General features: G+C 39.5%; 1 protein-coding gene across 6 annotated transcripts in view; it reads right to left on the bottom strand.

Annotated features, from left to right (window-relative positions):
- The window catches only part of LOC145359180 (signal transducer and activator of transcription 5B-like), a 196280-nt gene that overhangs the window by 52295 nt on the left and 120361 nt on the right, over nucleotides 1-23624 (bottom strand). For 4 of the 6 annotated variants that reach the window (XM_080213622.1, XM_080213623.1, XM_080213619.1 and 1 more), the window contains 2 exons: nucleotides 22552-22671; nucleotides 8271-8326 (listed from right to left, as the gene is read on the bottom strand). The gene's annotated coding sequence lies outside the window, so the exon portion shown is untranslated. The remainder of the gene's footprint in view (nucleotides 1-8270; nucleotides 8327-22551; nucleotides 22672-23624) is intronic. The other 2 variants (XM_080213624.1, XM_080213625.1) reach the window with 1 other exon arrangement.

The following is a 23624-nucleotide window of genomic DNA, read 5'->3' as shown; positions in this document are numbered from 1 at the left end:
TGAGCAACATTCCAGAAGTACTGCTAATCAAATAATTTTCAAATGATCATTGTGTTGCCTTGTAGTGTCGTGCAATAGCACTTCAGTCTGTGAGAAAGTAATTCAGAACTCAACTGGGTCACTTTGATCTTGCCATGTTTTTCAAACCACCACAGTAGTGTGTATCCGATAAGAATTCACCTAATTTTGTTCAGCATCAGAAATTGCTATCTACCAGAACACTTCCTGTTAACCTGTACTTGAAATGTCCATCCAGTTGCCTAAAATTTGATTTAAAAATATTGTGCCACAAATATTGTAACTTTCTTTTTAATGAGAAACATAATTCAGAGTTGGCTGCTAAAAGGAGTAGGCCATTTAACTCCTTGAGCCAGTTCTACCATTCAACGAGATCACGGCTGCTCTGTGACGTGGGTTTTATATATTTCACTTTGCCCCATATTCTGGGGTCCTACTGTATGAATCGCAAAAGGCTAATATGCAGGTACAACAAGCAATCAGGAAAGCTTCTAGAATGTTACCCTTTATTAAGAGGGGAATTCAATACAAACATTAGGGAGGCTGTGCTTCAATTGTACAGGACACTTGTGAGACCATATCTTGAGTACGGTGTACAGTAGTGATCACCTTATTTAAGGAAGAATGCAAATATGCTGGAAGCAGTTCAGGTCTTTCAGATTAATACCTGGAATGGGCAGGTTGTGTGGACAGGTGAGGCTTGTATCAACAGCAGGTTAGAAAGATAAGAGGCAGCTTGATTGAAACATGCAAGATCCTGAGAGGATGTTTTCTCTTGTGGAAGAATCTAGAACTAGGGATCACTGTTCAAAAACAAGGAGTCACCTATTTAAAAGGGATGAGGCCTTGTTTAGTTGCTCATAGGGTCATGAATCTTTGAAATACTCTTCCTAAAAAGCTGGTGGAAGCCAAGTCTTTGATTATTTTTAAGGCAGGGGTGGATAGATTCTTAGTGTGTAAGGAGATGATAGGTTATTGGGGGTAGATGGGATGTAGATATAAGATTACTATCAGGTAATCCATGATCTTATTAAATAGTAGAGCATGCTCAAAGGCTGGATGGCCTACTCCGGTTCCTTGTTTGTATGTATCCCTCTATAATGAGCAAAAATCCACCAAATCTCAGAATTAAAATCTACAAATGACTTTGCATTAATTGCTGTTTACAGAAAAGAGTTTGCAGCTTCTGCTACACAAGAAGTGTTTTCTAAATTCATTCCAGAAATGTCTAATTTTCTGTCTATGCACTTAGTCCTGGACTCTCCCAGCCAGCAGAAATAACTTCCCCTACGTATACTATCTGTTCCCTTTAGTGTCTTGAAAATCTCCATCAGATTGCAGGCATCCACTAAAAGAGATTCACAGGATACATTAATATCTGAGCACAAGATACTACAAATATGCTTTGTGTGATACTAACATCTAATGATAGTACATGAATAATGTATATAAAAAAAGGCAAGAATATTGCTTCCTTGTTTGAGAAAGATAAAAATTAACGATTCACTCATGCCTATTATGCACCTAAAATTATTTTACTGGAATTAGTCTACCAGAATGGATCAATATTTCACTCTGAACTGCAGTAACACCCACCAAGAATACATTCAACTGGTCATAGTTTCCATTCTTATATATAACCAGCAATGTTCTAAAATATATTCTCATAATGCACTGCATGTTGACTATTAGACCTGGCAAGATTTTGAATGAAATTTCGACAATCAATTTCAAAACAGCAGCAGCACTTGAAAAAGAGGATTCACTTCATTTTTCAAAATGTTTCTTGATACACTAAATGCTGAAACTATAAATATTATCAATGTCAAGTAGTGTTTATATTTGCCAAATAAATTTGGTCAATGCAATTACTTCACTACTTTAATCACATTTTCTTCATGTCAATATTTTCCAGTTAATAGGACTCAGAAGGATCATATCTTGGGAAAACAAAAGTATAAGTGCAAAATTTGTTCCTTTAATTCAGTGTACTAAATAATGCTCTTTTGAGTAACAAACTTATATGTTAGAGACAAAGGACACAATCTCTCCTAATTAGTATAATACCTACTGTTAGTGGACAAACTCCTCAGCCAGATCGCCAAAATCACATACCAGAATTGCTTGTGGTAAATGCACCAGTTTACTGAGAGATACACTTAAAGCACTTTCACCTTCAGCACAATGCATCACAGAAAGACCAAAAGCAACAACGTTTCCTTACAAGATCTCATCTAGCCTACGCAAACCAGATAAAAGTAATTCATTCTGCCAACTTCCTCTACAATGTAATTTTGACTCAGTCCAATGCAGAAAGTAACTCTCCCAGTTACGCAGCATGTTTCCACCAACAATTTCTAATAGAAACACTAAAAGGATGGTATTTCTTTACCTGCCAAGGAGACTTTTTTTAAACCATCTACTATATCCTTCACTGTAACACACACTCACTGTTAATTCATAACTGCAAATCTACTCTCAAGTTAATGTGTCCATAATAAGTTACAGCATGTAAACAAAAAGGAAAATTCTACTATTGCAATCTGTTTCAATATTTTAAAGACACAAATGATCACATTATTCAGTAAAAAGATTGCTATCCTAGTGACATGGAAGTCCTGCCTTTGGAGGCAAGGGTGGAACAGACCACAAATGATCCAGATGCATTGCGGAAATACCAGAGAGAAAAAAAATGCAGAAAATGAGATTGCAGTTGATACCATCTTTGAGAACAACCATCAGCACAGGCGAGATAAGCTCCTCTGCTAGAATTTTTACTGTTTAACAGAATGGATACAACAATTGGCTTTAAGAACATAAGAAATAGGAGCAGGAGTAGGCCATCTAGCCCTTCGAGCCTGCCCCGCCATTCAATAAGATCATGGCTGATCTGTCGCTGCTCAGTTCCACTTTCCCGCTTTCTCCCCATAACCCTTAATCCCCTCTCTTATCAAAAACCCATCAACCCGCGTCTTAAAAATATTTAGCGAGGTAGCCTCCACCACTTCAACGGGCAGAGAATTCCAGAGATTCACCACCCTTTGAGTGAAGAAGTTCCTCCTCAACTCTGTTCTAAACCGCCCCCCCTTTTATCTTGAGGCTGTGCCCCCTGGTCCTACTGTCTTTTTTGAGCGGGAAGAGTCTCTCCACCTCTATCCTATCCATCCCATTCATCATCTTCTAAGTCTCAATGAGATCTCCCCTCATTCTTTTAAACTCTAACGAGTACAAGCCCAGTTTATTCAGCCTCTCCTCATAGCTCAACCCCCTCAACTCCGGTATCAGCCTAGTAAACCTCCTCTGCACTCCCTCCAAGGCCAAAATATCTTTGCACAGGTGCGGCGCCCAAACCTGCACACAGTACTCCAGCTGCGGCCTCACCAATGCCCTATACAGCTGCAGCAAGACATCCCTACTTTTATATTCAATCCCCTTCGCTATGAAGGCCAACATCCCATTCGCCTTCCTGACCACCTGCTGCACCTGCAAGCTGGGTTTTTGCGACTCATGCACAAGGACCCCGAGGTCCCTCTGCACCGTCACGTAAGTAATAGTCCTTCCTACCATTCTTCCTACCAAAGTGGACCACCTCACACTTGCCAACATTAAATTCCATTTGCCATTTCCTGGCCCATTCGCCCAGCCTATCTAGATCCTTCTGCAGACTCTCCACATCCTCCGCACAATTTGCCGCTCCCCCTATCTTGGTGTCATCAGCAAATTTCGACACCCTACACTCGGTTCCCTCCTCCAGATCATCTATATAAATGGTAAAAAGCTGAGGCCCCAGCACCGACCCCTGGGGCACTCCACTAGTCACCATCCGCCAATCCGATTAGCACCCGTTGACCCCCACTCTCTGCCTCCTATTTGACAACCAATCCTCTATCCACGCTAACACCCTACCCCCAACTCCATGTCCCTCGACCTTCTGCAATAACCTCTTGTGAGGTACTTTGTCAAACGCCTTCTGAAAATCTAGAAAGATCACATCCACCGGCTCTCCTCTATCCACCGCCCTAGACACATCCTCATAGAACTCCAGTAAATTTGTCAGACACGACTTCCCTTTAATGAAACCGTGCTGCGTCTGCTCTATCAAGCAATTCCCTTCAAGATGTCTCGCAATTTCCTCCTTAATGACAGATTCTAACATTTTACCCACCACAGACGTTAAACTAACCGGCCTATAATTCCCCGCCTTTTGCCTGGCACCCTTCTTAAACAACGGCGTAACATTTGTAGTCTCTGAAGTGGGAAACCAAATTTAGGAATTGGGCACATGAAAAGTTGAAGAGTTAATATCCTTCATTGACCTTAAACTGTCTTAGAAAAATGCATTCAAACATGCACTATCTACATTCAGATTTTCTCTTTAGCATTTAAACACTGTACAATACTGAAAAATGGGAACTATGATTAAGATGATTGAAATGAAGCCAATATTTGGATATTGATTTCTGCAAATCAAATTTGGATATTTCAATACACCCTCCATTTTGCCAAGCAGAGAGACTCTTCTGTGATCCTTGAAAATCAAACATTCCCTAAATGATATTCAAGCATTTTAAGGGAGTTTAGTATGATGACGTCAATGAAATGATACTGCTCTACTTGATATTATCTTTGATAGTTGGTTGCATGTTGTGTTAATTACAAGTCATCATATGTAACTTGAAGTATTTGGCACAGGTCAATGAATCAAGCTATCCCATACAATTTCAAAACAGACTAGTTGAATGTCATGCTGCGACAGTGCTTTTGATTGTCTGCTATATCTGGCGTGAAGACATGGGGTGCTTGAAAGTAGAGAGCTGATTATTCTTTATAGTCTTTTTGACCTACAGCTCCATAAACAAATTGTCGAGCTTACATCTAGTGAGTCAGACAGCAGAGACTGGGCTAGTAATATGCCTCGCAAGTGAGAAACTGGTTAAGGATAAAACAGGAGAACATTATTGCTTTTGACACATCAAAACTAATGAAGCATGTAAATGACAGTTCTTTTAACTGATTCATGTTAAATAAATAGAGTTGATTTGTTCACAACCTTAGCCTCAGTCTAAAGAATCACTTGACAACATTGAGCTCAAGTTCTGTGAAGAGGGTTTTTCATTCAGAGTTTCATTGTTGTCCAACCTAGATAATGGGCAAGTAAAGAAAGACACATTCTTGTCAGCAAGGGAGATGAGCCTTGGCAGACAATTCAGTATCAATGACTAATCCAAGTATAACATCTAACAAAAATGTAAACCATTGAGCCTATTCGTGGTTCCTTGGGAGCTAGTTGATCAGTAGTATCTTTCAAAGGTACTTCCCTTTTCCCATCTGTGAGGCAATTAGCGAACACTGTACAAGTGATTCAGCAGTAAGGGACATTGCAGTCAATTGCAAAGTGCAGATATATGACCTTCATGGGATACAGATCAGGAATGGACTCCCAGCCGATACTCACTTCCACAATGCAGAAGGAGTGAAACATTGGGCAATCATTTCAACACAATGGATTTCACAATGGATAAACTTGACTTTCTGAATCACCACAGGCATGCTGCACCATTAGATTTTATGATGTGCACTTTGCGTATAGTCTCTTACCAACGTCAAGATTTCTGAGTAACTTTGTCAACATTTACTAGCCACATGGTTGCAAACCTCCAGCATTAGAATACACATTACGCATATTTTGTTACATTCATTTACCGGATGCGAGTGTCACTGTCTATGCCAGCATTTATTGCCCATCCCTAGTTGCCCTTGAGAAGGTGGTGGTGAGCAATCTTCTTCAACTGCTGCCTCCCTGAACTGTAGATACGCCAACAATGCTGTTAGGAAGGGAATTCCAGGATTTTGACTGAGCAACAGTGAAGGAATAACGATATAGTTCCAAGTCAGGAGGGAAGTGACTTAGAGGAAAACCTCCAGGTGGTTGTGTTCCCAGGTCTCTGCTGCTTTTGTCCTTCTAGATGGTAGTGGTGGTGGGTTTGAAAGTAGGTCAAAGGAATATTGGTGAGTTCTTGCACTGCATCTTGTAGGTGGTACACACAGCTGCCACTATTCATTGGTGGTGGAGCAACTGAATGTTTGTGGAAGGGGTAGTATAGAATCATAGAAATCCTATAGTGCAGAAAGAGGCCATTTGGCCCATCAAGTCTGCACTGACCACAATCCCATCCAGGCTCTATCCCCATATCCCTACATTTTTCACCCGCTAATCCCTCTAGTCTACACATCTCAGGATACTAAGCGGCAATTTTCACATGGCCAATCAACCTAACTTGCACATCTTTGGAATGTGGGAGGAAACCGGAGCACCTGGAGGAAACCCACGCGGAGGAGAATGTGCAAACTCTACACAGACAGTAACCCAGGTCCGACGCAACAGCAATCAAGCAGGACTCACTGTCTTTGTTAGTATCGAGTACCTGGAGTGTTTTTGGAAATGCACTCATCCAAGCAGGCCAAGAGTATTCCAGCACACTCCTCATCTGTGCCTTGCAGATGGCGGACAGGCTTTGGGCAGTCAGGCAGTGAGTTACTTGCCGCAAGATTCCCAGCCTTTGACCAGATCTCGTGGCCACAATGATTATATAGCTAATCCAGCTCAAACTTCTGGTCAAATGGTAAGTCACAGGATATTGATAGTGGGGGATTCAACAATGGCAATGCCATTGAATGTCAAGGAATAATGGTTCGATCCTCTCTTATTGGATTTGGTCACTGCCCGGCACTTGTGTAGTGCAAATGTTACTTGCCACTTGTTAGCTCAAGCCTGGAAATTGTCCAGGTCTTGTTGCATTTGGTCATGGATTGCTTTAGTATTTGAAAAGTCATGAATGGTGCTGAACATTGGGCAGTCATAAGTGAACATCTCCACTTCTGACCTTATGCTGAAAGGAAGAACATTGATGAAGCAGCTGAAGATGGCTGGGCCTAGGACACTGTCCTGAAGAAATCCTGCATCCCAGGTTGATAGGGTTGTTAAGAAGACGTACGGTGTGTTAGCTTTTATTGCTAGAGGGATTGAGTTTCGGAGCCGTGAGATCACGTTGCAGCTGTACAAAACTCTGGTGCGGCCGCACTTGGAGTATTGCGTACATTCTGGTTGCCGCATTATAGGAAAGATGTGGAAGCATTGGAAAGGGTGCAGAGGAGATTTACCAGGATGTTGCCTGGTATGGTGGGAAGGTCTTATGAGGAAAGGCTGAGGGACTTGACGTTGTTTTCGTTAGAGAGAAGAGGGTTAAGAGGTGACTTAATTGAGGCATACAAGATGATCAGAGGATTAGATAGGGTGGACAGTGAATGCCTTTTTCCTCGGATGGTGATGGCTAACACGAGGGGACATAGCTTTAATTTGAGGGGTGATAAATATAGGACAGATGTCAGAGGTAGGGTCTTTACTCAGAAGGTAGTAAGGGCGTGGAATGTCCTGCTGGCAGCAGTAGTGAACTCGCCAACTTTAAGGGCGTTCAAATGGTCATTGGATAGACATATGGATAATATTGGAATAGTTTAGGTTAGAGGGTCATTAGATTGGTTCCGCTGGTCGGCGCAACATCGAGGGCCGAAGGGCCTGTACTGCGCTGTAATGTTCTATATTCTATGCACTGATTCCCTGGAGGTGAGATGACTGACCTCCAATCACCATAACCGCCTTCCTTTATGTCAGGTACAAATCCAACCAGTGGAGGGCTCCCCTGGAAGGAATCAGAAGGTTGGAAGTATTTGGTTGGAAAGAGGAATCCTACAGCCCTTATGTAAATGTTTCCATTCTGAAAGGCTGGGAATGAAGGACACTGATATGTAGGACCATGGAGGCCTATACAGTATGCAATGCTATGCAAGTACTTGGGATAGCTGATCCAAAAGGGGCCTACACCATGTCAGCACTTAAAGGGAGAAACATGTTTTGCTTTATGACAAACAACCTAGTTATTTTAAATCATAATGAAAACATGATTGCTGTTTTCATGCCAAAATATTTTCTCACAGTGGGACAAAGTAAATGGATAGACTATCAGAATCTTAAAATTATTTCTTTAACCATGATAGTTTAGTCTTCACTACATAATTTAGGTATCTGAAGAAAAACACTGATGGGGGGAATGAATTAACATGTTGCAAATGACAATTAGCTCATAAATCTCTGGATTGTGTATTAATCTTACATACTCTCACCTCTGCATTACCTTGGAGAAAGAGGAAGCTTTATTTACGGTACACATATTGGTGTATTTTAACGTCCTTACCTTTTAAATGCAGCCAGTGTTAGCAAGTAAAGCCAAAAGTTGACGAGTGCCAGAACCTGTAGCAAAATAAATATTCACATTTCTGAGCAAATGTTTACAAGCATACATGAAACAACAATAATAAAATTTGATTCCATTGTTACAATAGGAAATAGAGAAAAAGTACATGTTGGAAAACTGTAACATGAGTTTTCAGAAATAATATCATTCAACCTTGCGACTCAAAGTAGAGTTGTTACAATGCTTAGGTTTATAAGATTGCTATGTTTTGAGATTGTGGGCAGGATTTTCCGGTCTCGCTCGCCCCGAAAACGGAAAATTCCACCCAAGGTTAACAGACCTTTCCATGGTCCACCCTTTGCCCGCTCCAATTCCCATGGCGGCCGAGATAGAAAAATTTGCCCCCACGTCTAAATTAAGATCGAAAAGAATTGTAGTGAGTCATACGACCAATTCTGAAGTTTACCTGATGTAAACCTGGATGGTTTGATTGTTAGAGATTCAAGGTGGCACAGGTTGTTTTACAGGAAGAAGATGCAAGGTGATTTACACTTGGAGATGATGGCAGGTCACATGATCCCTTCATTTTACCTTCAACTGAAGGCACAGTCCCAAACATTACCACCTTACAAATGCAATAATTGTAACACTGAGTTTCCAAAGTCCCAGAAAGTATAGAGAATGTCGGTTTGCAAATAGTTGTGCATCAATTGTCCATTTTTAGATTCAGAATCCCTACAGCGCACAGGGAGAAAATTCAGCCCATCAAGTGTGCACTGACAAAAATCCCACCCAGGTAAATCACCCCACTGATTTATCTTGCTTGTTTCCCTGAAACTATGGGGCAATCAACCTAACACGGTGGCATAGTGGTTTGCACTGCTGCTTCACAATGCCAGGGAACTGGGTTCGATTCCTGGCTTGGGACACTGTCTGTGTGGAGTTTGCACATTCTCCCCATGTCTGTGTGGGTTTCCTCCAGGTACTCCGGTTTCCTCCCACATTATGAAAGATGCGCTGGTTTGGTGCACTGATCCGAACAGATGCCGGTCTGTGGCGTCTAGGAGAATGTCACAGTAACTTTATTAGTGTTAAATGTAAGCCTTACTTGTGACTAATAAACTTTAAAAACCTGTATATCTTTGGACAGTGGGAGGAAACCGGAGCACCTGGAGGAAACCCAATGCTGACACGAGGAGAAGTGCAAACTCCACACAGAGAGTGACCTGAATTGATCATGGGCCCCTGGCGCTGAGAAGCAGCAATGCTAACCACTGCACCATCGTGTCACCCACACTTCAACTAAATGCACAGTGAAAAACATAACCACCTTACAAATACAATAATGACAGAGCTTCTAAAGTCGTACAAAGTGTAAAGAAACCAAAAGAGAAAATGCTGGAAAATCACAGCAGCTCTGGCAGCATCTGTAAGGAGAGAAAAAAGCTGATGTTTTGAGTCTAGATGACCCTTTGTCTAAGCATCCGCAGTAATTTTCTTTTATGAAGTGTGAAGAATGTTGGCCTGTAAATAATTGTGCTTTAAACTGTCCCATTTACTTTGAATATAAAAGAGTTAGGATCTCAAGAATAGACAATCGACTTTTCAGTCTGGATAGAAGGCTGTTATGATTCATGTTGCCATGGAGATGGGCATTGCAAGGGGAAGGGTTCTAAGATATCCCTCAAACTCTCAGACAAGTTAGTCTGCCAGGATAGCAGTGGGAGAACAGTTCTAGGCAGCAAGATGCTGTGACTGACCAAGCAGGAATATAGGTGGGAGCTTGTGTTCTGATTAGAACAACCAAATCCACAAAGGGCTCAATAAGGCTGGAAGATGCGCCGAACTTACATTTGAAGAAGCCTCTTCAGGGGGTAAATGTCACTGTCAAAGAGAGTTCTGAGATTAAATGTTTCCAAGATGAGCAGGAAAAATATCTGAAGCAAACTCTCAGGAACTAGGAATCATGTTGGACCCGTATCGGGGGAATTGCACGTCTACTTAAAGAACAGTGCATCTGTGAAGTATGTTTTTGCTTATGCTTAAAAAAAAGGATAATGCTATGTTTTGTGCTTTAAAGTATAAATTGCCTGTAAAGCCAGTTTTTAGAAAAAAATGCCTTCAATCTTTTATTATAGTAAAAGTCTGTGAATTTTTATTATGACATCCTTTTAGCTACTAACCGGAAGCATGCAAAATAAATCAGTTTTTACAGAGATTATTTAAATCTAACAGGTGCAAATATTGTCAATGCTGTTGCAAATAATACATTTTTAAATAACTGAATGAGAAGAATGAATTTCACACAACATCAATAACTGCCCTTAGACACAATATCTCACTGCTTCCTTCAATTTCAGTCCATACTAAACCAATAGCAGATTGGGGGAATAGTTGGGGAGCACCACGGGGGCCCAGTGTTGATAGGGGGTCCAAAACACTAGCCACCTATGAGGTACAATGGTTTTAATTATTCAAATCTTTTCTGGGTATCTATTCCTATTGGACAATCAGAACCAGCCAAAGACTGCAAATTAAATCGGAGTTTTGGCTGGCTGTCAGTGCAGGGTAATAGCCCTATGGCAGTTTAGACTTCCCGAGCAATTGTAGTGGAATCTTTAGGTAGGACTCCAGGGGATTCTCCCACTCCCATGCATCTTTTGGGGTAACTCATCTCCCTCATCTCTATTAAGGTATCCTGGAGAACAGAAATTATGGGCAATATCTCAGTTTGATAAGATAGCAAAGCTGGCCAAGTACCCAATGATGCAGGTAAAGAGGTAAGTACGAAACAGCTCTCAGCTTCATACATAGAGTTTGATGAGATCTTTGATTACTCTGTATTGCACACACATAGGTAATTTTGGACACTTGTGGATATGCGCATGGACATCATACGAGAATAAGATCAAAGCCAGCTGTAATAGCAGTGCTTTCCCAAACACACTCTTTAGTGTGACCCCACTTTAATGTCCCATACTTCATGTGACCCTGTGAAAATTTAGGGGGTACAAGAGTTGTTGAGGAGGATAAACCTTCAGCTGCTGTGCAGGAATAGGCTGACACTTCAGCTGCTGAGTAGAACTATTTACTTTTGGAATTAAAGGGATAACTAACCTAAAACTAGCCTTGTTTTATGGCATGCAAGATGAATTAACATGCACCATCCCTGCTCAGGAAAGAACATAATGCCCATTCAGGGCGAAAAAAACAGAAAATGCCCTCAGAAGACATGGGTAGAAAACTGGCCATTTCAGTGCCTGAAAAGCAAGACCTAAAGCCTTTTGCCAATCACAGATCAATTCATTCCAAGCTACTGGAAGACTTCAAAAAAAGATAGAAGCAGTCAAAACTTGCGACCCTGAAATATCATCTCAACACCCCACTGGGGGTCACAAGCCATAATTTGGGAAGCTCTTTATTAATTAACCTATAACTAGTTGCACCATAACTAGATGCATTAAGTGGTAGAGTTATAGGGACACCATCCCTTTAAAATCTTAACTTTGCGCAACTTTACAAATGTGATTTTTTTTCCCCCTGAATTTGTTTTTCTCCAAAGGTTCAAGATTATATGCTAAAGCTTAAAAATTAGAAGATGTTGGAACAAAGCTTTCAGAATATGTCAGAGCACTGTACACATTGGATTGCTTTGAGCTTTGACATGTCATGTAATGTAAACTAATGTGCCAATTAATTTACAAACAAGGTTATCTAAATAGGAACAAAAGAAAGACTAGGTAATCTGTTTGGCTGAGGTTAATAGGGAGGACAATGCAAAACAAAGTGAAGACTTCTTGCTCATTGGATTTTGCTGATATGGGATTTGTGGGTCATGTGTTATAGTCTTGGTTAAACATCTTTAACAAGGGATAAGGTCCTAAAGCAGAATGTAGGGAATTTGGGAGAAAACTGAAGTCAGATCTCAAAGGTAGTGATCTCAGGATTACTACCAGTGCCATGTACTTTTTGGAGTAGAAATAGCAGGATATATCGGATAAATAAGTGGCTGAAGAGATGGTCCAAGGGAAAGACTTTAGATTCCTGAGGCATTAGACTGGTTCTGGGGGAGATGGGAGCAGTACAAACTGGACAGGCTACACCTCTGCAGGACCAGGACTGATATCCCGGGAGAGTATTTGCTGGAGTGGTTGGGGAGGGTTTAAGCTAAAATGGCAGGGAGGTGGAACCTATACAAGAAATCAGGGAGGGGGAAAATCAAGGACAAAAACCAAAGATAGAAAGGTGGAATAAGAAAAGTGACACAGAGAAACCAAGAGCCAGATTCAAACAGGGCCTCAGTGAAAAATAGTGGACCAGTGAACGGGATAAGTAATGTCAAAAAGATGAGTCTAAAGGCTTTGTTCCTTAGCACATGGAGCATTTGCAATGAAGTGCATGAATTAATTGTGCAAACTGATGTAAATAGGTATGATACAGTCAGGATTACGGAAACAGGGTGACCAGGGACGGAAACTGAACATCCGAGGTATTCAGCATTTAGCAAGGACAGACGAAAAGGTAAAAAGATGGTGGAGCTGCATTGCTGGTTAAAGAAAAAATTAAAGATATTAGTTCCGACAATGTCAAATCTATACGGGCAGAACTAAGAAACACCAAGGGGCAAAATAACGTTAGTAGGGGCTGTACACAGACCCTCAATCTGCGGTGGAGAGGTTAGGAATGACACTAAACATGAAATTAGAAATGCATGCAATAAGGAATGTCTGCAATTATAGGTGATTTTAATCTATGTAAAAATTGGACAAAACAAATTAGTCATTAAACCATACAGGAGGACTTTCTGAAGTATATGTGGGGTAGTTTTCTGGACCAATACATTGAGGAACCAACTAGAGAAAGTAGGCGACTTTAGATTGGCTATAGTGTAATGAGAAAGGAATAATTGGCAACCCTCTTGAAAACGAGTGACCATAACATGATAGAATTGTTGATCTAGAGAGAGAGTTATATAGTTGATTCTGAGACTAGGATCCTGAATCATAAAGGAAACTACGATGATGCGACGTGCATGTTGGGTATGATAGATTGGAAAACTTTACTTAAAGGGATGATGATGAATAGGCAATGACAAACATTTAAGGAGCCTAAGGGTGAACTGCAATAATTGTTTATTTCTGTCTGGTGCAAATGTAAATCTGGAAATGTGGCCACACCATGGATTACAGGGGAAATTAGAGAAAGTATTAGATCCAAGGGAGAGGCATACAAATTGACCAAGAAAACCACAGACTAAGGATTGGGAGTAGTTTAGAATTCAACAAAGGAGGACCAAGAAATGGAAAATAGGATACTAGAGTGAGCTTGCAGAGAACATAAAAACTGACTAAATGTTTCTACAGGTATGTGAGTAGAAAGATTGGTGAATAAAAATGTAGGTCCATTACAGTCAAAAACAGGGATATTTATAATAGAGAACGAAGAAATGGCTGACCAACTGAATACATACTTTGGTTCTGTCTTCACAAAGGAGTTCACAAGTAAGTTACCAGACATTTTGGAGAACACAGGGTTTAGAGAGAGAGAGAGAGAGAGAGAGAGAGGGGGGAACTGAAGAAGATCAGTATGAATAGAGAAATGGTGTTGAGGAAACTGATAGGATTGAAGGTCGATAAATCCTTAAGGCCTGATAATATGCATCCAAAATACTTAAGGAAGTGGCCCAAGAAATATTGGATGCATTGGTGGTCACCTTCCAAGATTCTATAAACTCGAACAGTTCTCACAGGCTGGAGCGTAGCTAATGTTATCTCCCTTTTTAAATAGTGGGATTGAGAGAAAACAGAGAATTGTAGGCCAGTAAGTTTGACAGCAGTAGTGGGAAAATTCTAGAATCCATTATCAAAACACTTGAAAAACAGTGGCAGGATTGGATAGAAACAGCATGGATTTATAAAAGGGAAATCATGCTTACAAATGCACTGGAATTCTTCAAGGATGTAACTAGCAGAGTTGATGAGGGGAGCCAGTGGATGTGGTTTATTTGGACTTTCAGAAGGTTTTCCACAAAATCCCACATCAGAGATTAGTGTGTAAAATGAAAGTGCACAAGATTGGGCACAGTGTATTGAGATAGATAGAAAACTGGTTGGCAGACAGGAGACAAAAAGTAGGAATACATGGGTCTTTTCCCAAATGGCAGGCAGTGACGAGTGTGGTACTGCAGGGATCAGTGCTGGAACCCAGTTATTTACAACATATACTTCAATGATTTAGATGAGGAAACTAAATATATCTCTAAATTTGCAGATGACACAAAGCTTGGTGGGAGAGTGAGCATGCAGAGATGCTTCAGTGTGATTTGGACAAGTTGAGTGAGTGGGCAATTGAATGGCAGATGCTGTATAATTGGGATAAAGGTCAGGTTATCCACTTTAGTAGCAAAAATGGGAAGACAGATTAATATCTGAATGCCCACAAATTAGGAGAGGGAAATGTGCAATGAGAATTGTGTGTCCTTGTGTACTAATAACTGAAGGTAAGCATGCAGGTGCAACAGACAGTAAAAAAGGCAGTGGGTGTGTTGGCCTTCATAGCAAGAGGATTCAAGTACAGGAGTAGAGATGTCCTGCTACAATTAGACAGGGCCTTGATGAGTCCCACCTAGAATATTGTCTGCAATTTTCATTTCATTATCTGAGGAAGGATGTTCTTGCTCTAGAGGGGTTGCAGAAAAGGTTTACCAGACAGATTCCTAGGATGGAAGGACTGATGTGGGAAGAGAGACTGAGTAGACAGTATTTGCTGGAGTTCAGAAAATGAGGGAGAAATCCCATAAAAACCTATAAAATTCTATCAGGACTCGATAGGGTAAGGGTGTTCCTGATGGTTATCCAGAACCAGGCATCAAAGTCGAAGGATACAAGGTATACAATTTAGGACAGAGATGAGGAAACTTTCTCCACCTAGAGTGTGGTCAGTCTGTGGAATTCACTACCACCAAGGAAAGTTGTGGCCAAAACACTGCATGTTTTCAAGAAACACATATAGCACCAGGAGTGAAGGGGATCAAAGGATATGGGGAAAAGGCACAATCAGGCTTTTGAGTTGGATGATCAGTCATGGTTGTAATGAATGATGTAGCAAGCTTGAAGGGTTGAATGGCCTCCTCCTGCTCCTTTTTTCTGTGTTTCTATGAGATGTTATGTGCCAATTTGTTTTGTGTGCTATAAGGTGGGGCTTCCCAAACTCTGGGTCACGATCCCACTGACAATTTTGGGGTTGCAAGCTCCTAAGCAGGAATGACTGCCTTGGAGCTCAGACAGAATGTTAACAACTGCAAGGTCCATTTAAACCCTTGCATTTTTGTCTAATGATAGGCATGGCCTAATGGATAGATTCATGAGGCCTGATTCCTGCTGCAAAAAAGGCTGTGAAAAGACAAGTGTTTTAATCAAACTAGGTTTACAGAGGGTGCAGTTGATAAGACTTAGTCAGAACTGCTGTGTGTCAGTAGGCTAAACATTTGCAGAGTTGCGTCAAGCTTACTGGATCAGACTTACTAATCATAGCCAATCATTACAAAAAAGACTGCACTGCAAGCAAAAAAAAGATAGCTGTACATTTAATTTCAAAAGTAAACAATTTTTATTGTGGCATTAAAAGCATTTTCATCCACTGCAAGAAGAAAAATAATATACTGGAATTAAGGAACTCTGCCCGTATACAGCTCACTCAGCACTGAAGGCTACCTCAACAATTCTCATTCTTTCCACATTTTCACTCTGGGGTCACACAAAGTCTGGGACGCTAAAATAGGATCACGCCAAGAAAAGGTTTTGGAAGCACTGACCGCAAATCCGTGTACTCTAGTTATCGACCCATCAGCTGTTGGAAACAGTTTCTCTTTACTTACTATATCCAAACCCTTCAGGATTTTAAACACCTCTATCAGATCCCTCCTTAACTTTTCTGCTCCAAGGAGAAAAACTTCATCCACTCCAGGCTAGCAATCCAACTGTAATCCCTTATCCCTGAAACTATTCTAGTAAATCTAGTAAATGTTCAGTACTTTCGCTTAAGCCTTCATGTCCTACCTGAAGCATGGTACTCAGAACTGAACACAATACTCTAGCTGAGGCTGAACTAGCACCTTATAGAGGTTTAATATCACTTTCTGGCTTTTGTATTGTGTGTGTCTATATATAAAGTCCATATTTCCACAAGCTATATGAGCTACCTTGTAGCCTGTCTTGTCACCTTCAAAGATTTATATGCAAACAAAAATTTGCATTTCTCTCTGTTCCTGCAAACTCTTTAAATCTGTACCATTTATGTTGTAATGTCTCTCCTTATCCTTCCTACTAAAATGTATTGCATCATCAGGCACATTTTTGCTTTGATTTTCATTTACAGATGTCTGCTATTCTGCCAACCTATGTCCTATTGGAATCTACTAATTGCTCACTAACTTTCCCATTGCCTGGATAGGTGGATCTGGGCAAGATATTTCTATTAGTAGGAGGGACTAGGATCCAAGGGCACAGCTTCAGAGTAAAGAGGCCCTTTAGAACTGAGATGAGGAATATCTTCAGCCACAGAATGGTGAATCTATGGGATTCATTGCCACAGAGGCCAGGTCATTGAACGCATTTGAGAGAGATATGGCTAGGTTTTTTAATTGTTAAGGGGATCAAAGGTTACGGGGAAAAGGCAAGAGAATGAGGTTGAGAAATTTATCAGCCATGATTGAACAGCAGAGCAGACTCAATGGGCCAAATGGCCTAACTCTGCTTCTATATATTATGGTCTTATTACATTTTCAAATTTCCAGTCATCAGTGATTTTCAAAACTGTACCCCATACCTTTAAGTCATTAATGTGCATGACAAACAGCAACATTTCTAGTACTAACCCTGGAAAACACCGCTGTAAACCTCCTCCCAGTCTAAAAGGATTGCCATTCACCACAACTCTTATCTATCTCTTAGCCCTCTGTTCTTTTGCCAATTTTACATTCGTGTTGTTAATGCCCCTTTTAATCAATTCTATGGGCTTCAATTTTGCTAACAAGCCTATTATGTGGTACTTTATGAAATGTCTTTTGAAAAATCCACATACATGAAATCAAATGCATTGTCCTCATCCAGCCCTGTTACCACGCTAAAAAATTCAATCAAATTAGTCAACCACAATTTGCCCTTAAATCCATATTCGCTCTCTATTAGTTCATGCCTGTCAAGCGGCTGTAAAATTTCTCCCAATTTAAACATACTGCATAGAATCATTGAATGGGTCATTTTGCCCGACCAGTAATCAGCTTTTATATATCACTCCAATATCCTCCCAGGTCTAACTTTTTCAATATCACCTTCTATTCACTTCTCTCTCAGATGCTTATTAAGCTTCCCCTTAAATGCATCAATACTATTCATCACAACCACCCTCTGGTGATACCAAGTCTGATATTCTTACATTCTCTGGGTAAGGGAGGTTGATCTCATTTCCTTATTTGACTTCTTGTGACCCACATATTGACAGCCTCCAGTTTTGCCCTTTCCCACCTTGAAACTCTACTAAAACCTTTCATTGTTTTGAAGGCTTCTATTAGGTCATCTCTGAAGTGTTCCTTTTTCAAAAGAGGCCCAACCTGTTCATGCTTTCCTGCTAAGTATAACCTCATATTTCTGGTAACATTGTAAATTTACTTGCAATCTCACAGAGTTTTTACAGTGAATAAGGTGCAGCCTGTGGAATCTGCCCTGGCTCTCTGAAACAGCATCCTACCTAGCCCTATTCCCCTGCCTTATCCCCATAACCTTGCACATTCTCTCTTTTCAGATAGAGTTATTCAAAGGGGAATTGAATCGCTATCAAACTTGCCTCCATCACCCTCAGGAAGTTTGCTTCACTCTCTAAACATTCACCTTTTCCTCATATAGCCTTTGTCCTTTTGCCAATTATTTTGAATTTGTGCCCTCTAGTTCTTGATGCGCTTGAGACTGAACAATTTCTCACCATTTACTGGTTGATACCACTCAGGATCTTGAATACTTCTGTCAAGTCTTGCCTTAGCCTTCTTTTATCCAAGAAAAACAATCTCAACCTCTCCAATCTATTCCCATAGCTACGGTGCTCCTATATCTGTTGAATTATTTAGTGACCAGAACTGTACACAATGCTGCCAATCTAGTCTAGTCATATTTCAGTAAAAGTTTTGCATTACTATTCTATTTTTCAGTTCTATCCCTCTGAAACTAACTTCTAATGCCTGGCTTACCTTTTTAAATGGCTTATGAACCTGCAATGCCACTCTTAGTGACTTCTATCTTTAAATTACCAAACCCCTTTGCTTCTCTAGTTTATTTCCAGAGTAACATGACTTCCTTATTTTCTTGTCAAAAGATAATACCTCACACTATATGCGTTGAAACCCATTTGCTAAATTACATGCCCGTGCTTCAAAAGTCAAAACCAGCTCACTTTGAAAAGACTTGGGAAGGCATGGCTCTGTGATGATTGACATGTTGGTTGACCAATGGCAGGAGTCTCAAAGGGGCAGGTGAAAGTGACGTATTGATATCTCAGAATACGTCCAGCCAAAGTTGGCAAACCTATTAAGGCAATTAATTTTTATTGATTCTTTCATGGGATGTGGACATCACTGATAAGGCGAGCATTTGTTGCTCATCCCTAACTACCTTTGAACTGAGGGGCTTGCTAAGCCACTTCAGGGAACATTTAAGAATCAACGATATAGCTATGAATCTGGGATCATCTGTAAGGCAGACCAAGTAAGGAGGTTTTATTGCCTCCCATAAAGAACATTGTTTTCACAACAATGATAGCTCCATGGTCGCCAATACTAAAACTATACTTTTTAAAATTATTCATTCAGAGGATTATGGGCTTCGATGAAGGCCCCACCCCACCATCCTCTTCAGGATCTGCTCCTATCCCCTCCCACAAAAAAATCTTTTTAGCATTGAGAACTCAATTAATGGCTTCAACAAACATTTGAGATTTCTGTTAATCCAATGAACCATTGCCACTAGTTACTACTGGTTTATTCAATCCACTAAACGAGTCCTTAGTACTACTGAAATTTTTTTGGGTGGGGCGGGGGGGGGAGTTAGGGAAAGATACGGAAGGGTTGGTGTGGGAATTAGTTGTCCATTAAATCACATTACAATGCTTTTGTCGTACATCTTGACAGTCATAGATATTGTCACGAGTTTGCCTAACATAGCCCTTTTAATAATCACATAATTCCCTTTATTGAAGGTAAAAATGAAATATTTTCACAGGGAAATATGGGGAAACCTAATGGAACAAATTTACTGGTGAGACTTTTTCAACAAAAGTAATTATAAAGCAAGACATTCAAAAACACAAATATTTTATGTGAATCCTGAAGAACAACTTGCATGTTCTCTTTACTCTTTATTGTACAGCTTTAAATTAAATTGTGTGGTCTTGTATTCCAAAACCACGATACCCAGCATGCACTTAAGCGTTATTTCTAGAAAACAAGCGGCAAAATAAATAAGGAAATCAGCAAGTCTTTTTTTCAAAAATCAGAATAAATTCACTTCATCTGAAAATATCCTTCACAACAAAATGAGAATGCTCTATTTGAAGAATGTCTACTAGGTTTACAGGAAAAGTATATACTTCATTGAGTTGCTATAATGATAAATACTCAAATTCAGGCAGAAAGTTCATTCGATTATTAGGTCAAATGCACGGATACCTATATTAAAATTCTCATTCCACACAACTCCCAAAGCCAACTCGATTTTAAAACAGGTCTTTGGCAATATTATTCTATAGGGATTGAATTATGAATTTTAAAAATTTAACTGTATTTTGTTCATGAATACATTAATAATCCATGTTTAAAAAATATAGAAAGTGCTCCATGGACTGTACAATCGTTTTGCCAATTTATATGACTTCATGTTATAGCTTTGATATAATATTCCATCAATGATTACAACACACACTTAACTACAGTTTGAAAATAAAGATGCAGCACAAATCTAACTAGAGCCTCCACACTGCAACGTCACCAGGTTAATAAAGAGAAAATTTCTTTTATAAAACCAAATACAAAGGATATAGGAAGCTGAGACAAAGAACTTTGCTTACCTAATAGTGTACACAGGTCAGTCTTCTGCACACATTTTGCACAGGGCAAAGCACTGCAGTGACCTATAAAACCTCCACAATTTTCTATGTGAATAATTATACTACAGCTGAATACATGTTCTAATATAAACAACTAGAATGATGAAAACAATCTGCTCTAATGCCTGCGAGGAAAGCCTAATCTCTGATATTAGTGTAGAACAAAACTCCACAAATTCATCAATCTGAGAAGCACAAGATAAACCTTCATAAATACAGATTAATGGCAGCTACAATATACCCTTGACTGTGTTTAGGTATCTGTTCACATCCAAACTCTTTGTTGACCAAGATAATAAGAATTCTGTGTCAGGTATGCTGACAATTTATGTCACATACTATTTACACTACAAAATTTAAATTTATATAGATTTGATCTGGCAGTGCAAAGCCATGCATCAATTTAGCCAGTGTCTTAAAAACAGGCCATATTAAAAGTCAGTCTGGACAAATGTATTCAGGCTGAAAGACAGAATTTCGTAGTTCTCAATTATTTCTTCCCTCATCAGAAAACCCAGCTAAATTCAAATCCAGCATAAATTCCACATTTCTTAGTTATGTAAAAATCTTCAAATAAAATGATTCAACCCAACTGTGTATCTGCACTTAATTAGTGCCACTCGAGCAGAAAAAATATTCCAAGATGCTACAGAGGCATAATCTGAAAAGATGCATACAAGTCCTGGAAAAACACTCTTACAGATCAAATTTCTTCCATGCTGACTGACAAATTAATTCTGAACTGTTTTAAACAATAACACTGCAAAATAAAAGATCAATGCCCTTGATCAAAGCTCAAGTGACTTCCAGACTTTATTTGAGCATTTCAACTACAGTCTTAATCCAGAACATTAACTCAGATAAAAGCATTATGACATTGGTGTACCTTTCAGAAGATGTTTTTTTTTAAATCATGTACTCTGCAGTTGCAAGCAAGCTTTTTCAGTTTGTTTTTCTCATTGTTGCTGGGCTGATTTGTCTGGCACTTATGTCATAAATACTACACGTTACTTTCAGCCCAAAGTGGATGGAACCCAGCTTCTACTGGAATCTGACACTGGTTGTTCCATTATTGGAGGTGGACTTTGAAGAATCATCAAGCAAGCCTACTTCTAACCAAAAATAACATTGGTCCACCATTCAGTGACTCTGGGCAACAAAGCATAAATTCACAGAGAATAAATTGGACTCTTGATTAGTACTAATTAGGGTTTGTGCACATCAGGTCTACCAAATGCACAAGTCCTCCAAGCAATATTCAACCCAGTCCATTTGTTAAGCATAGCACAAGATGTTGAATCCCAAATAGCAAATCGCAACTGTTCCCATAACAAATGTTGCAAAACACCTCCAACACATGCACTGAGCTTAAATAGTAATACAGAAACTCCACTCAGAACTGGAAACTAAGTAGCAGACCAGAGCCCATCTGCAATCTCAAGTTCTTGACATCCCCAACAGACCAATCCTTACAAATTGAGTAAGGTAACTCCAAACACAGCTAAACGGCTGAGTTGTCTTCCATATGATTGAACACTACAACATCTCTCAGAAGGCAGTAAACCAACTGCAAGACACTGTTCAATGAAGTCAATGCCCTCAAGCAGCCAAACTGCACAGATGCCTTTAAACTATGTTAAATGAGTGTACTCAACCACCCCAATCTTATTTTCCTAAAAAAGTGCTGGAACAGAGCTAACGTCTAAACAAAGAACGTGCAACTATTTCTTCCTGAACTGAAAAAAATGCCAAAATCTGTTGAGACAACAATGAAATTTAGAACCAAATAAGAAAAACATTAACTTCTATTTTTTCTAATTTGTACTACAAACAGAAACATAATAAAGTTTGCAATCCATCTCTTGAAGTTTCACGTGCAACTCATAGAAATTCGAAAAACACAACAGTAGTTAACATTACTTGTTAGCGCAAGTTAAAAAAATGTTGCATGCATCACTTTCAAAGACAAAACAAGGAGATGATTATTTTACATTTGATCCTCCAAAGCAAAAATCTCTTGAAAATATCAGATTCTTTAATCTGAATCATAAGCTTCCTAGATACCATGCATATTGAAGAATTAAAATGATTTTTTTCTACCCCCAGAGATCTCTACCATCAGTTTACTGACCTCATTGAGCTGTTTTACGCCAATCCAATACTTAAGTCTCTGTAATGCTTCAACAGTCTGCCAGGCTATCCATCTGTGCCAGTAAACAATGACAGCAATACTCTAGGTACGAAATATTCCCTGTTCAGTAGACAAAATGATTGAATTTGAGAATTTAACAAATTGTATGCAAACACAAAGAAAAATAAATTATCTTTGAAAATTTGTTTTGGAAAGGTACATAGTGTACCAATGCATTTTTAAATTGTTGCATGTAACTATAACCTATTATACACATGAAGCTGAAATCAAAGCAAAATTATTAGACACACTATAATAGCATCGCAACTGAGCTTCATTTGTAGTGTATGCCACACTAAATTATATAGTTGGCAACTTACATTCACACACATGATAACAAATTGATCGAGAGACATAAAATTGCACAATCCAAAATTAAGCAATTTCACTATAAGATATTTTGCTTCACAGAAGCCTCGAAGGTTTGCTAACTAAAATTACGACTATTTCAACTGCAGTAGATAGGAAAATTATCAATTTAGTTTGCTTAGCCATTGGTAGAGAATGGACTGTGCATCATAGCCTTTTATAAGAATATCTAAAGTAAAAATATTTTAAAAAAACAATTAATCCTATCAAATGCTGCCTCATCACCTAGACAATGTAACTTCATGAGCTTCCCAACCTCATGCAATGTTAACTATTGAAAATAGCAGAACAGTGTCAATTTCAGGAAAGGAAATCTCAGCTCCAATTCTGAAAGCAATCAGGTAAGCCTCAAGAAGCCACAATTGATCATGAGGCATTAGCAGGTGAGCTGGTCTAACTTACCTCTCCCCCTTAGTATATTGTCATGGCATGCTCATTGAGGCATTGTAAAGTCCTTTGTTATAAGAATATAAGCATATCCGAATTCATTGAAATTTAAGATGAGGTGCTTTAAAGAAAGAAGCTAAACAAATGCTTTGAACAGGCAATTTGGATTTTTGCCCAAGCACTCATTGTGTGCCTGCTTATTCCATCATATTACATTTCAAATACCTTTTCATAATTTTATAGAACAGATTCTCAAT

Source organism: Carcharhinus amblyrhynchos, chromosome 27, assembly GCF_965287045.1.
Source record: "Carcharhinus amblyrhynchos chromosome 27, sCarAmb.v2.hapA, whole genome shotgun sequence".
Lineage (NCBI taxonomy): Eukaryota > Metazoa > Chordata > Chondrichthyes > Carcharhiniformes > Carcharhinidae > Carcharhinus > Carcharhinus amblyrhynchos.
Note: the sequence above shows the minus strand (reverse complement) of the source record. Positions and strands in the feature narration are given on the sequence as shown.